The 12,879-nt window shown below is 43.9% G+C and overlaps 1 pseudogene across 1 annotated transcript; it reads right to left on the reverse strand.

The window, feature by feature from the left end:
* Positions 1-11,293: 11,293 nt before the first annotated feature.
* LOC308506020 (phosphatidylinositol N-acetylglucosaminyltransferase subunit C-like) lies at positions 11,294-11,974 on the reverse strand (annotated as a pseudogene). Its single transcript has one exon. The product of its transcript is annotated as a phosphatidylinositol N-acetylglucosaminyltransferase subunit C-like (transcript).
* Between the last annotated feature and the right edge of the window lie 905 nt (positions 11,975-12,879).

A 12,879-nucleotide genomic window follows, 5' to 3' on the forward strand; every position in this document is an offset into this window, starting at 1 on the left:
GCACTGGTGGCAGATACCTTAAATTATTGTTTAAACTTGTCATGACTTCAGCATTTTGATGGTTGTTAGACCTATCACAAGACTTTGCTGAATGTGTTAACAAAGCACATGCAATACGATATCAGAAATTTAAGGGTTTAAAAAGTATTTTGATAACTGTGTATCAGTGTAATTGGTTTCCTTTGGAATCTGATGTGCTCTCTTTTATGCATTTAAAAATATTGCTCTGAGAAGGAGTTCTTAACTTCATCAGATTGTCCTAACAAAGAAGTTAAGGACCCACATTTCCTGTATCACCTGGCATCAAATGCCCACCCAAGCACCCAGTGTGCTGGGTGCAGGGCGGGGACGACCCATATGGGCCTGCAAACATTTTGGGGGTGCAGCTCCCTTTGTTCAAACAAAAGCATATCAGGAAGCCCAACCCAGCCCATCCATATGAAGATGGGTCTGCTCTGGTTGGATGTGGGTATGGGCGTTTCTTGGATCTGCTCTACTGCGTCACCTACCTCTCCTGTCAGATGTCTCTCTCCCTTTTCCCTTTTCCCAGGAAAGATCCAGGAACATCCTAGGGGTCCTCAGAGCACATGTGCAAATCATCAACCTAATGCAACCCTTCTCTGGGGACCAGAGGAGCACTGCTGAGGTCCCACCTTGTTGGCACACACCTTCCCATCCTGCCCTGCCCAGACCTGACTATACTCAGGTCTGAGGTGGACTCAGGGGGATGTCAGTTATAAACCCAAGGCGAGGCTTCCTATGTGTGTGTGAACAAAACCGGGAGAGAAAGGAGATCTTACCCAGGGTGCTCTTCACCATGAGCTTTGGGATCATACACTGGTTCTACCACTTACTAGCGGTGTGGCCTCTTTTTCATCTTCTAATTCGTAATAACAGGCCCCACCTTAAAAAGTTATTTGGGGGATTAAAGGAACTAATGCACGTAAAGAGCTTAGCTGGCCCAGTAAATTTCTTCTGCAACTGATCCTTTTCTTTGGGGAAGAAGTTTGTACCTGCCACAGCCTCCTGAGATATCTTCCTGACAGAGGTGACCTGGGAGCTTGTCCAGGCCTGAAACACGCCCTTCCCATCTTTCCAAACATGTCACTTGGCATTCATGGGTGTTTTGGTAGCAGCAGCAGCAGCTCGTCCAGAGAGCACACACTGTAGCTATTATCTAATCATTTAATAATTAGGCTGACATTTATAAAGGGCCTCGAGGGCTTTGGGATGACCGTGCTATTTTCTAATGCAAGGATACTATAATTTTTCACCTGTGCCAGGCAAGATGCAAGCAGGAGGGAGAAGTGACCCAAAGTTTTGCAGGCCCTCAACGGTCTTTAGCATGTTTAAGCAGAGGCAGCTTATCAGGGAGCTAGTGGAGCATAATCTCCAGGGACCCTCAATTGCACAGTCGCGTGTTTTCTGTGAAATTTGCAAAAGTAGTATATATTTGCATTTTTTTCCTAAAGACACTCTCCAAAATTGTATACAAAATTGTATAAACTTCATAAAACCTAATCCACCCCTGGGTTTAAACCAAAGTTGGCTCTGCCTGGAAGCTGACCCTGCCTATTGTTGCCGTTTACGACTGGCAAATAGATTTACAGGTGCACGTCATGGGAGGGTTCCACTGTGTGCTAAAGAATTTGGTGATTTAGAGGAGCAGAACAGAGGCATGGGCTGGCAGTCCTCAGAGAGCCCGAGTTCCCTGCTCTGCCACCTGCTGGCCTGGAGATTTGGATGACCCCCATACAATCTCAACCTAGGAGACCTCCACCATAAAATGAAAACACTAACTCAAAAAGATATGTGCACCCCTATGCTCATTGCAACATTATTTACGATAGCCAAATATATGAAGCAACCTAGGTGTCGATTGGTGGATGAATGGATAAAGATGTGGTCCATATATACAATGGAATCTTACTTACTGTGTTTCCCTGAAAATAAGACCTAGCCGGACAATCAGCTCTAATGCGTCTTTTGGAGCAAAAATTAATATAAGACCCAGTCTTATATAATATAATGTAAGATCCAGTCTTATTTTACTATAATATAAGACCCGTATAATATAATATAATATAATATAATATAATGTAATGTAATGTAATGTAATGTAATGTAATGTAGTATAATATAATATAATAATACCGGGTCTTATATTAATTTTTGTTCCAAAAGACGCATTAGCACTGATTGTCTGGCTAGGTCTTATTTTCAGGGAAACATGGTAGCAATAGAGAAGAATGAAATCCTGCCATTTGCAACATCATGGATAGATCTAGGGGGTATTAAGTGAAGTGAAACAAGTCAGACACAGAAGGACAAAGAACACATGATTTCTCTTATATGTGGAATTTAAAAAATCAAAACAAATGGACAAAACCAAACAGACTCACAGAAACAAAGAACAAACTGATGGTTGGCAGAGGGGAGTGGGGTGGGAGGATGAGTGAACAAGGTGAAGGGAATATAGTCAATAATATTGGGATAACTTTGCACGGTGACAACTGGTTACTAGATTTAGTGTGGTGAGCACATTGTAGGTAAGGTATATAAATGTCAAATCACTACGGTGTACACCTGAAACTAATAATATTGTATGCCAACTATACTTTAATATTAGGTTGGTGTAAAAGTAATTGCAGTTTAAAAGGTTAAAAGTATTGCAAAAATTACAATTACTTTTACACCAACCTAGTAATAATTTTTTTTTAAATTACGTAAAATGCGATTGAGAAGGCTGATCTGCCCGCAGCACAAGGTTGATATAAAGTGCAAATGGGTTATCTGTCAACATGCTGAGATGACGTTGCTCGAGGTGATTGCAAAAAGACTGATTTAGGGAGGAAAAAGCCAGAGATAAACTCCAGACCTCAGCCTCTGGCCAGTCATGGAGCAAGGTACATAATCTACGCATGCCTGACTCAACTAAGAAATAAAATGGAGAAACACAAAACACACCCCTCCCCATCATTAGCAGGGGCACAGGGGCTGAGGAGGAGAAAGCAGACGTCTGCCCCAACACCTGGAGTGTCACAGTCCTGCAGCTTCTGTAGCCTCGGACCCCTGGAACCCATGACCAGGGAAAAGCATGTGGTTTCAGCCAGGTCACGGAGGTGAGAGGTGAGAAGTAAATGAACAGTTCCTACAGGAACAAGGCCAGGCTCTGTCATGATTTCTGTCTGTGGCCTTACATCCCAGCTGGGCTCAGACCCTATAGCCCTCTGACGCCTTCCCTTTTATTTTCCCTGCATCTAATCAGTTGTTAAACCTAAAATTCCCACACTCGATACCTGCTGCTTTGTCCCTTTCCTATTTTTTTCAGGCCATCATTCATTTCTTATCTGGCAGAGAGCAACACATCGAATGCATGGCACCCAAACCAACGGGTTCAGGTGTGCTGAGAGTTCCATCTCATTAGCCCTTTGGTGACCAGATGAGTCTTGGGGAGACTGGAGCCTCTAGACCAGCATTTTGCAGGCTCAGAAAGCGTCATTTGTTAATCTGGCTGTGCAATTCGAATGCCATCATATTTTTTATGTTGCTTCCATGTGAGAAATACGGGGAAACACCCATCTCCCAAGTGCCCCTACTGCCCACACAGTCCCCGCCAGGCACGGTGGCCAGATTCATCTCCATGGAGTCCGACTACAATCATGAGGCTTGAGCTCAGAATGGCTATGAAGATTCTGCACAATATTAAAGTTACAGAAAGCGACAAAGGCGGGCGAGAAGACCCAACCCCAGGGTCTTTCTCATAGTGTGGGTGGAGGAGATGGGTGGAGAAAGGCAGCCTTGGAGGACCTCTGGGAAGGCCACACCAGCTTCTTTAGCTGGAATGGTGGTTCTCAAACTCTCCAGTGTACAAGTTTCACCTGCTGCACTTGTGGAAAATGCCCGCCAAAACGACCAGTCAGTGTGTTTGCAAGCAGACCCAGCAGCCTGCAGGTTTAGGAAGAAGGCTGAGTCTGGACTCAGGTGTTGCACAGACCTTACTCTGAGAAACAATGCCCTGAGGGTCTCAGCTAAGCAGGAGATTTTCACCCAGTCGGTTCATAAGATGAAACAATGGTACATGGGCAGGAGTTTGTAGTAAAATGCTGTTTTAGACTAAATCCTCAAGTCAAACACACCACTTTAAAATATATGAATAAAGGAGCCTTACAATATGAAAAGTGGTTGAAAGGAAGACCATCTGGGTAAATCAGTTACTCATCCCCAAGAACATTCTCCCACACAGGCAAACTTCATGGAAAATATAAAATGTAATCCTAAAGAAAGTCTTAAAATCCTGGAAAGAAATTATTTATAATCCATAACCAAGGCAGCCTGTTGGGCAGACAAACCCAGCAAACGCTCTCTAAAATGTGCCAAGATGGAAGTTGTACTGAAGACATGGATCAGACGTGTGGCCAAAAGTTGAAGGGCCAGGGGACATACGCGCAAGTTCCTTTAGGAGGTTTCTAGAGTGGGAGAACTTATTTGACAGCATTAGTACCTACAGTGTGGGGATATATCTGTGACAATTCCAGCCGGCTCTGGGACCTGTCCCCTTATTCAGCCAACGGCTCACGCAGAAAAAGTGTGTCGGGAGTTTTCTGACTCCCAGATGGAGGCATGGTCTGGCTACACGAATGCTGTGAAATCAGGCGGGTGGCATTGGACATTTAAAAATATGGATCACGCATTCGCCATGATTTGGGGGGAATGTTTGAATCTTCCACTGCTTCCTCCTTGGCGTCCTGTTGCAGGCTGCGTGAACAATTTCACCACAGTTCCAAACTCCGCCTGACACATGGAGTGGGCCTGAGGGCCCAGGTGTTAGGCACTATGGCCAGAGACCAGGAGCGCCTGCAGGCTTTCCTCAACCAGGACAAATGCTGTGCTCCGTCCTTCCTCTTTGCTAGAACACAGGGCGGTGCTTCTGGAAGGGGCAGCGCCTTCTGGCTTCACAGCACCTGATTTGAGCTGGTGCCACTCCCATGGGATGGGCGCCCACTGACAGTTTCTCCGAGGAAATGTGGCATTTCTTGGCGGGCATCACCACGAAATCTCATTGATCAAGCTCAACAATGATGATTCAGGCGGAGGCTAAGAACCAGCGTGAGGACGTGATTAAAGAAACCTGTTTTTAGCTGTTGTGTGAGGCACTATTTTTAACTGTGATTAAAAAAAAAAAACTGTCAAGGAAAGAAACACAAAAGGCTCAGTGAGATCCTTTTAGAGGAGAACTGAATACTCTCTTCTTGGCCCAGCGTGAAATGGCCAAGTGGTAAACACTAAGCTGCAGCCAAAAAAAAAAAAATATTGCCAGTATAGATACCCTTTGGGATACAATAATCATTACAATATTCTTTAAATGTGTGGTTAGTGCTATAATCTTGTTATTAAGATGTTTAATATTCAGATTGCTAGGTTGAATTTATCATGCAGGAACAAGAACGTCTTAGAACCATCCTCTGTGAGACGGCTCCCACCATCTCCCTATGAAATACATTTATAATGCTCACCAGACTCTCATCCTTCTGAGGTCACTGCCAATATAATCTGCCCACGATGGTGATGTCATCCAGACCATCAAGCTTTCCTTTTCCTTGAACTATAACTGACTAAAGACAATTCCTCTTCGACTCTTAGATGTAAAGAAGTCTCAACCAGGACTTCTTGAAAGATTTGTGGCACATATTACATTAAAGAACTAAAAATTAAATGTAGCTTTTATGTATTCGTTTGTCTATTACAAGTGCCTCTCACACCATATGATTCTATCAAGATAAGAATTGTAGTATCATCTAACTTCTATCCTTCTGCCTTGTGTTACCAGTGTAATTGTTATAAACAGCACTATAGGTGGCCACAATCAAATCCTCATTCCATTTAATTCCCTCCCATGGGGCTGCGGGAACGGGCACTGCATGAAGCCTCAGGGATCAGAGTCTGGCGTGGGCTTGCAGCATACAGCCCAACCTCCCTCATGCTGCCATATTTGCTGAATGGATGAGTGGCAAAGTAGATGAATAAATGAAAGAATGAATAAAGATATAAGCCAGAGCCAAGCTAAAAGTCGTCAGCACCTGAGAGCTATATATACACTAGGTAAGGTGGGGTTTAAGAGGGCAGACCTAGAGCAGGCAGGAGGATAAAGTCAATCCCATTGGGAACCTACAATATATTCAGAGAAGACGGGATAGGAGGGAGGCTGCAATAGGGTAGCCTGGCCTGAGGTGGGGAGTAGGTATCCTTGCAAGGAGGTCAATAGGTGTCCCAAGAGCAGGAGACACGTGACGGTCACGCAGTGGACACAGAGCCTCAGGAGCAGGACTCCAGACCCCAACCAGGGTGACTCATAGAGGAAGTAGACCTTGGGTCAGGTGTCAAGGCCCAAAGGCTCTAGGTGACAGCTGGCTCAGGAGCTGGAGGTGGAGCTGGCACACCGGAGCCTGTTAGTAGACCTGAGATCAAAGCCAGAGAAGGACCCTAGCTGGCTCAAGGACAAATCCTCTGAGCCACACAGCTTTAAATTCTTCCCAACTTAGGGAAGAGTCTGCCCAGGGACCACAGCAGGCATGAGCCTATGCGAAGGTGACCAAGAGGTCCCAGGTAAGGAGTATGGGAAGCTAGAAGAGCATGAAGCCAAACAAGACATTGCACTCAGCAGAGAACGTAAGCCTGAGTGTGACAAGTTATTTCAGCCTTTGATTTGAACATGTAACCAGCTGTCCTGGGTCCTGAATACCTTAACTGATAATCAACTGACCAACAGTGATTTGGTGAGACCTGCAATGTGGCTAGCGTTGTGCTTCCTGTTAGGGATTGGAGGCATGAAACAGTCATTGAACAGGTGAGTTTATACTTCAGTGTGCATAATGTGTCACTGTACACAGAGAGGGAAACAAGAGTCTCAAAGGGTTATAGCCAAAAAGTGCTGCAAATGAGAATGGACAGCAGAGGTCAGGGAGGGCTTCCTGGAGGAGGAGGAGGGAGTGCCCTGGACGTGCAGGATGTAAGATGAGGGAATAGAGAGAGAACTTTTACCACTGATTCCTTTGCTTGACTGCTCAGAGCACACTCCTCAGAGCTAAGCACAACTTAGTAAACTGCAAGATAGCCAAGGAGGTAGTGCCTGGTGTACTTTCTGAATTCCGTCTCAGAGGTGAAAACCCTGAGGCACAACAAGATCATGGCTCATTAGTGGTAGAGTCAGATAAGCAAGGAGCCTCCGACCCAATAGGGCTCGAGGCCCCACCACTTTTCTAGCACAAAAGAACTACCCTTCTTTCTCTTCTAATTGGAGAGTGGGCTTCGGCTTTATGGCTAGCTTGGTTTGTTTGGGCTTTTCCTTACTTTCATTTTGTTTGCCGGTTAACAAGACCCACTGTGGCTGCCATAGGTCATCAGGACATGATTGTTGTATAAGTGTGCTACTGTTGCTATAGCAGGTTACCACAACCTTAGTGGCTTAAAATCAATACAAATGTATTATGTTAGTGTTCGCAGGTCAGAAGCCTCACCTGGAGACCGACAGGGCTGCATTCCTTGCTGGGGGCTTTAGGGCGGAATCCATTTTCTTGCCTTTTCCAGCTTGTAGAAGCCAGTTTGTACCTTGTATTCCTCGGCTTGTGGCTTCTTCCATCCTCCAAGGAAGAGGATTATTAGCTTCCAAGCTCATAATGGCTGGTCAGGTTTTTCTCACCTCACGTCACTCTGATTTTTCTCTCTGCCTCCCTCTTCCACTTTCAAGGGTCCTGTTTACATTGGGCGCACACAGGTAATCTATGATATAATCTCCCCATCATGAAGTCAGTTGATTAGCAACCTTAATTTTGTCTACAACCTTAATGCAACATAACATATCCACAGGTTTCTGGGATCAGGAAGTGGACATCTTTGGGGGGCCACTATTCTGCCTACCACAGTTATCAAAGTCAGAGGATAGAATGTATTTTAGTGAACAATCTGTTGACTTGGTTTATAATATTAAGTATTTAGAGAGACGGTGAGTGACCTCCATTTGCACTCTGGCCTCAGGCCCTGCAAATGTTATTAGGGCTGCTCTGGTGGAAGCAGTCGTGGCCAAGGTGAAAGGTGCTGCAGTGGCTTTTAGAGGAGTGGAGAAGTTGAGTATTCATCTTTGGCCAGCAGCTTTCCCCTCTGGAGAGTTTCTAAGACTCCCCCAGCCTGCAGGTCTCCAAAGGAAAACAGCACCTTTATTATCTTACCTTGGATTCAACCTCTGACTCCCACCACCTTGCTCTTCTTACAATAACATTCCTCCTAAAGAAGGTGAATTTCCAGTTCGTTTTGCTTTTCACTTTTACATAAAAAGGGTAGAAGCAAGTGAAAGAACCTCCTCCTCATCCCAGCTGAGTAGTACAGACACATCAAAGGAAACCAGACAGTGGCTTACATCATCCTGCAGCACATCGCTAAGCAACTGTGGGATCAACATCTGTTTCCATGGAGATGTCACTTCATCGCCATTCTCCAGGCAGAGCAGAGAAGTGCATCTGGGAGGAATGAATATGCCGGGCTGTGCCAGAGGATAATAAACTCTGGAGGCCGTGAGCAAAAAGTTATAATCAAGGTGCAGCATTGATGAGGGAGAGGGAGAATGGTCCCTGGATGGGTCCAGTGGCGAGTCACTGTCCAGACCGAGGGACACATCACCTGACCCACCTCTCTCAATACACAGAGTGGCCGAGAGGCCTCAGACTCCTACTTAGTCTTGTAAAATGGCTCCCAGGCTGAGCTGGGGCAGAACCCAGGCTTTGTGCCTCCCTGCCCAGAACTCATCCCACACGGAAGGGAGACACTGAGGAGCAATAATACTCTTTCTCCTGTGGGTTCCAGGAAAGCAGAGATGGTTTTGCTCCTCTTGCTCCAGCCTTTACTTTGGTCCACCTAGCCTGGTACCTTCCAAGGACAGTGGCTCCTGCTCCCCTAAGGCAAACCCTGTGACTGCAAGGGATGGCCTTCTGAAATGACATAGCAGAGGGGAAGGAAAAGGACTTATGTTTACCCAGTACTTGCTATGTGCTTTTTACAAGCTATCTCAACGAATCCTCAAATTCTGCCTGTGGAGTGTGAGAGCCTCACTTTACAGGCTAGGAGCTGGGGCTCAGAGAGGTGAGGTGGCTTATTCAAGGGGGTGATGATAAAATAGCAAACTTTTAGATTTCACTTACTATGCGCTAGGCATTATTTTAAGCTCTTTACAAGTATTAATTCATTTCATTGCCATACCAACTCTCTGAGGGGGTATTATATGTCAGTTACTAAGTGGCAGAGCCAGGCTTTGTATCCTGGGGTGTCCTTTCCACTGAGAACCCTGAGCCCACTCTCCACACTAAGGGGAGCAGCAGACGAGCAAGCATGAGGTTGGCCACACAGGAATGAGCTGAGGGTGGTGATGGATGCTGAAATAGGATGCCTTCTCTCACTTCCTTCTTCCCCTCAGCATGGTGATTTTAAGCCTCAGCCATGTTCAAGAGTGGTAAAATTAGTTCATTTGCACTGCTGTAAATGAATTATTACAATTAATTTATCCATTCTCCTGGTGATGAACATTTAGATTGGTTCCAATTTGTCGCTATACCGCTGCTGGGGACATTCTCATTCATGTCTCCTTGTGTCGTGTACAAAGTTTCTTTGGAATCTATACTTAGAATATCTGGATGGGGCATAAGTGCAGCTTCCATTTTATAAAATAATGCCAAATTGCTCTCGAAAAAATTTTTTTTATTACTTTACACTTCTGCCATTACTGTTTTTGAGTTGTCTTTCCTTCCCATCCTCACCCACACATGGAATTGGCAGAATTTAAATTTTTGCTAAGCTGATGCAAAAGAGTATCTTGTCTTAATTTGTATTTGTCTGAACACAAAGAGACTGTGGTGTGTTTTTTTTAATATGCTTCTGGCAATTTGAGTTTTTTGTTCATTTGCGAAGTTATATTTTTCTTGGTGATTTGTGGAAGTTCTTTCTATATTAATTCTTTTTTAGTTTAATGGGTTATAAATATCCTCTCCCAATATGTGACTTATGTTTTGCCTTAACAGTGGTGGTTTTTGAGCAACAGAAATGTTTAATTTAATATAGTCAAAATTCTCAGTCTTTGAAGTTTGTGCTGTCTGTGACTTGTTTAAACAATTCTTTCCTGTCTCAATTTGGTATAAAATTATAACACTTTTTAAAGTTCTGCTTTTCACATTTGGATCTTTAATCCATCTGGAAATCATTGTTTTGGTGTAGCATGAAGTAAATATTATCTTTTTCCATTCAGATAACCAAATGTTTTCATCCTTTGCCCCCGATTTATAATGACACTTCTGAAATATCTCTGGTTTCCACTTGACTATTGATCTTTCCATGTGCCAATACCCTACTGATGTAATTACTATACCTTCACAAGTCTTGATATCTGGCCAATAGAGTTCACCCATTACACTTCCAAGTACCTTTGCAATCCAGGGTCCTCGGTTCATCCAATTAGATTCTACAATCTGTTGACAGTTTCCATGAAAAAGGGGGTAGGAATTAGGATTGTATTGAAAATATAGGCTAATTTAAACATAATTAACATTGTTAGGATATTGACTTCTTTCTCCTATGAGATATTGCACAGCGCTGGTTAAGTTTATTTCCTTTCTCCAAGATAGCCAATAATTTTTAGTATGAATGGGTGTTGAATCATAGCAAATGCTTTTTCTGCATCTATTGAAGTAATAGCATACTTCCTTTCTTTCATCTTTTTTTTTTGGATACGTTATTATTTTTTAATATATAGAAACCGCATCACTTCCTTTGCCACAGTGACTAATGTATGGGAGGCAATCATCCCTAAGGGCCCCAGAAAGCTTTTCCATCTGCCAAGTAACAGAACGGATGAACACCTTCACCACCCAAGCCTTTGGTTAATTTTTTCCTTTGATCTCTGTTCTCCCACCCACATTAGTCTGCTGCTTCCAGGATGGAATTCTGCTTTCAAATCTTATCCTACACTGTTTCCCCGAAAATAAGACCTAGCTGGACCATCAGCTCTAATGCTCTTTTGAAGCAAAAATTAATATAAGACCTGGCATAATATAATATAATTAATAATATAATATAATAATATAATACTGGGTCTTATATTATAGTAAAATAAGACCAGGTCTTATATTAATGTTTGCTCCAAAAGACGCATTAGAGCTGATTGTCTGGCTAGGTCTTATTTTCGGGAAAACACGGTAGTTGGAAGCCTCCTGTGTCAGCTTACCTTCACAATGATGGAATGAAGGTCCCTAACTTAGCTAAGGAACCTGGAAAAGTCTTTGATTTCAGCCTCATCCCAAGGCCCATGAATGCTTTCTTTAAAAAGCTGTAGGTGGATGAGGTAGAAAGGCAAAGACAGGAGATGGTCACCAGAAGAAGGGCAATGGCGATGGCTCCCATCACGCTAATGGACAGCAGGCCTCCCCAGGCTGAAAATGCAAAAAGCAGGGTGACTCCCATAGCTGCAGGGAGTGCCCATGCGTGCCTTCCTTTTTTTCTGTAACATGGGCCACGGGCAAAAATCTGGATGGCCAATGTCACCATGATGAAGGCGTGCAGGGACCGAGAAAAACGTGAGGCGAGGCGGACAGGAGCAAAGATGGCCATGTTTGCAGGCAGCGTGCTGGACACAATAGCAGCATTGGTGCAGTAGTGGCAGAAGATGAGGTGGCCTAACAGCATGAAGACAGATATAGCGTAGAGGGTGTCAGTGCTGACAGACTCTGGCGGGGTCTTCAAGATCGGCGAGAAACCGTGTGTGACAGTAACAAAGACCAGTGTGCTCTTCAAGTCGGCCCACCGGTCTGCCCGCTCTTCTCCGTCCTTCACTGCCATCAGTGAGATCAACCAAAACATAGCCAATCAGTGCGGAGGCCAGGCTGGTCCCAAAAAGCCAGTGTGTGTTGGGGGGGGTGGGGGAAGGCCTGTCACTCATACAAGACCTTCTGCCACCTGATCTCCTCGGTGTTAGTTCCAGGTTGGGCTCATGTTGTCCTTTCCCTGAAACTCAGGCCAGTTCAATTTTCCTTGCAGAAGTCCACGTGGTTCTCATTCTTCATAACGTTTTGAAATAAGACCTCTCTGGTAATTCCATGCTGTGTTCCGGTTGATCTTGTGCCAGTCTTCCCTAGTTTTCAAAGGCAGCAACCCAGGCTAGGCCGGCAGAAGATGAGATTCTTGTTGGAAGCAGGACAACACAGCCCAGGTCCTGCCCACCAGTTCGTAGAGGTGCCTGGCAGGGACACGGCAGCTCCTGTCTCCTTTCCCATCGGGGCACTGCCTCTTCATCATTTTGTGTTACCAATTACATTAATAGCTTTTGTATTTATGCCTACTCATCTTTGCAGTCCCGGGCTAAACTTGTTCATGACTTTACAGACCTGGGCCAAACTTGTATACATGAATGAATTGTTTAATAGTTTGGTCAAGATTTTTGCACCCATGAGTTCATCAGTGTTGTTGAACTATAATTTTCCATTCACTTCTCTTGTTTCCTTGTTTTGATGGTAAGTTTTACCAGCTTCATTAAAGAGTTAAGAAACTCATTTCATTTCTAGAACCATTTGTGTTTTAAAAAAGGGTATATCTAGTCCTGGAATTTTGTATGTGTGTGGGGTAAGGAGGGGCTAGCCTATGAAGCCATCTAAGGGTTTCTTTTTTAAAAATCATTATTTAGTCACCAATTTAATTTATTTAAATGTATACTCAGATTTTATATTTCTCATTAAACAATATTTAATTACTATTTTCTGTAGGATATTATCTATTTCATCTATAATTTTAAAGTAGTCAAATAAAATTATTTGTAATACTTATTTTTAACCTTTCTTCCTTGAAAAA

Source organism: Rhinolophus hipposideros (genome assembly GCF_964194185.1).
Source record: "Rhinolophus hipposideros genome assembly, chromosome: 12".
In the NCBI taxonomy this organism is placed as follows: Eukaryota; Metazoa; Chordata; class Mammalia; order Chiroptera; family Rhinolophidae; genus Rhinolophus; species Rhinolophus hipposideros.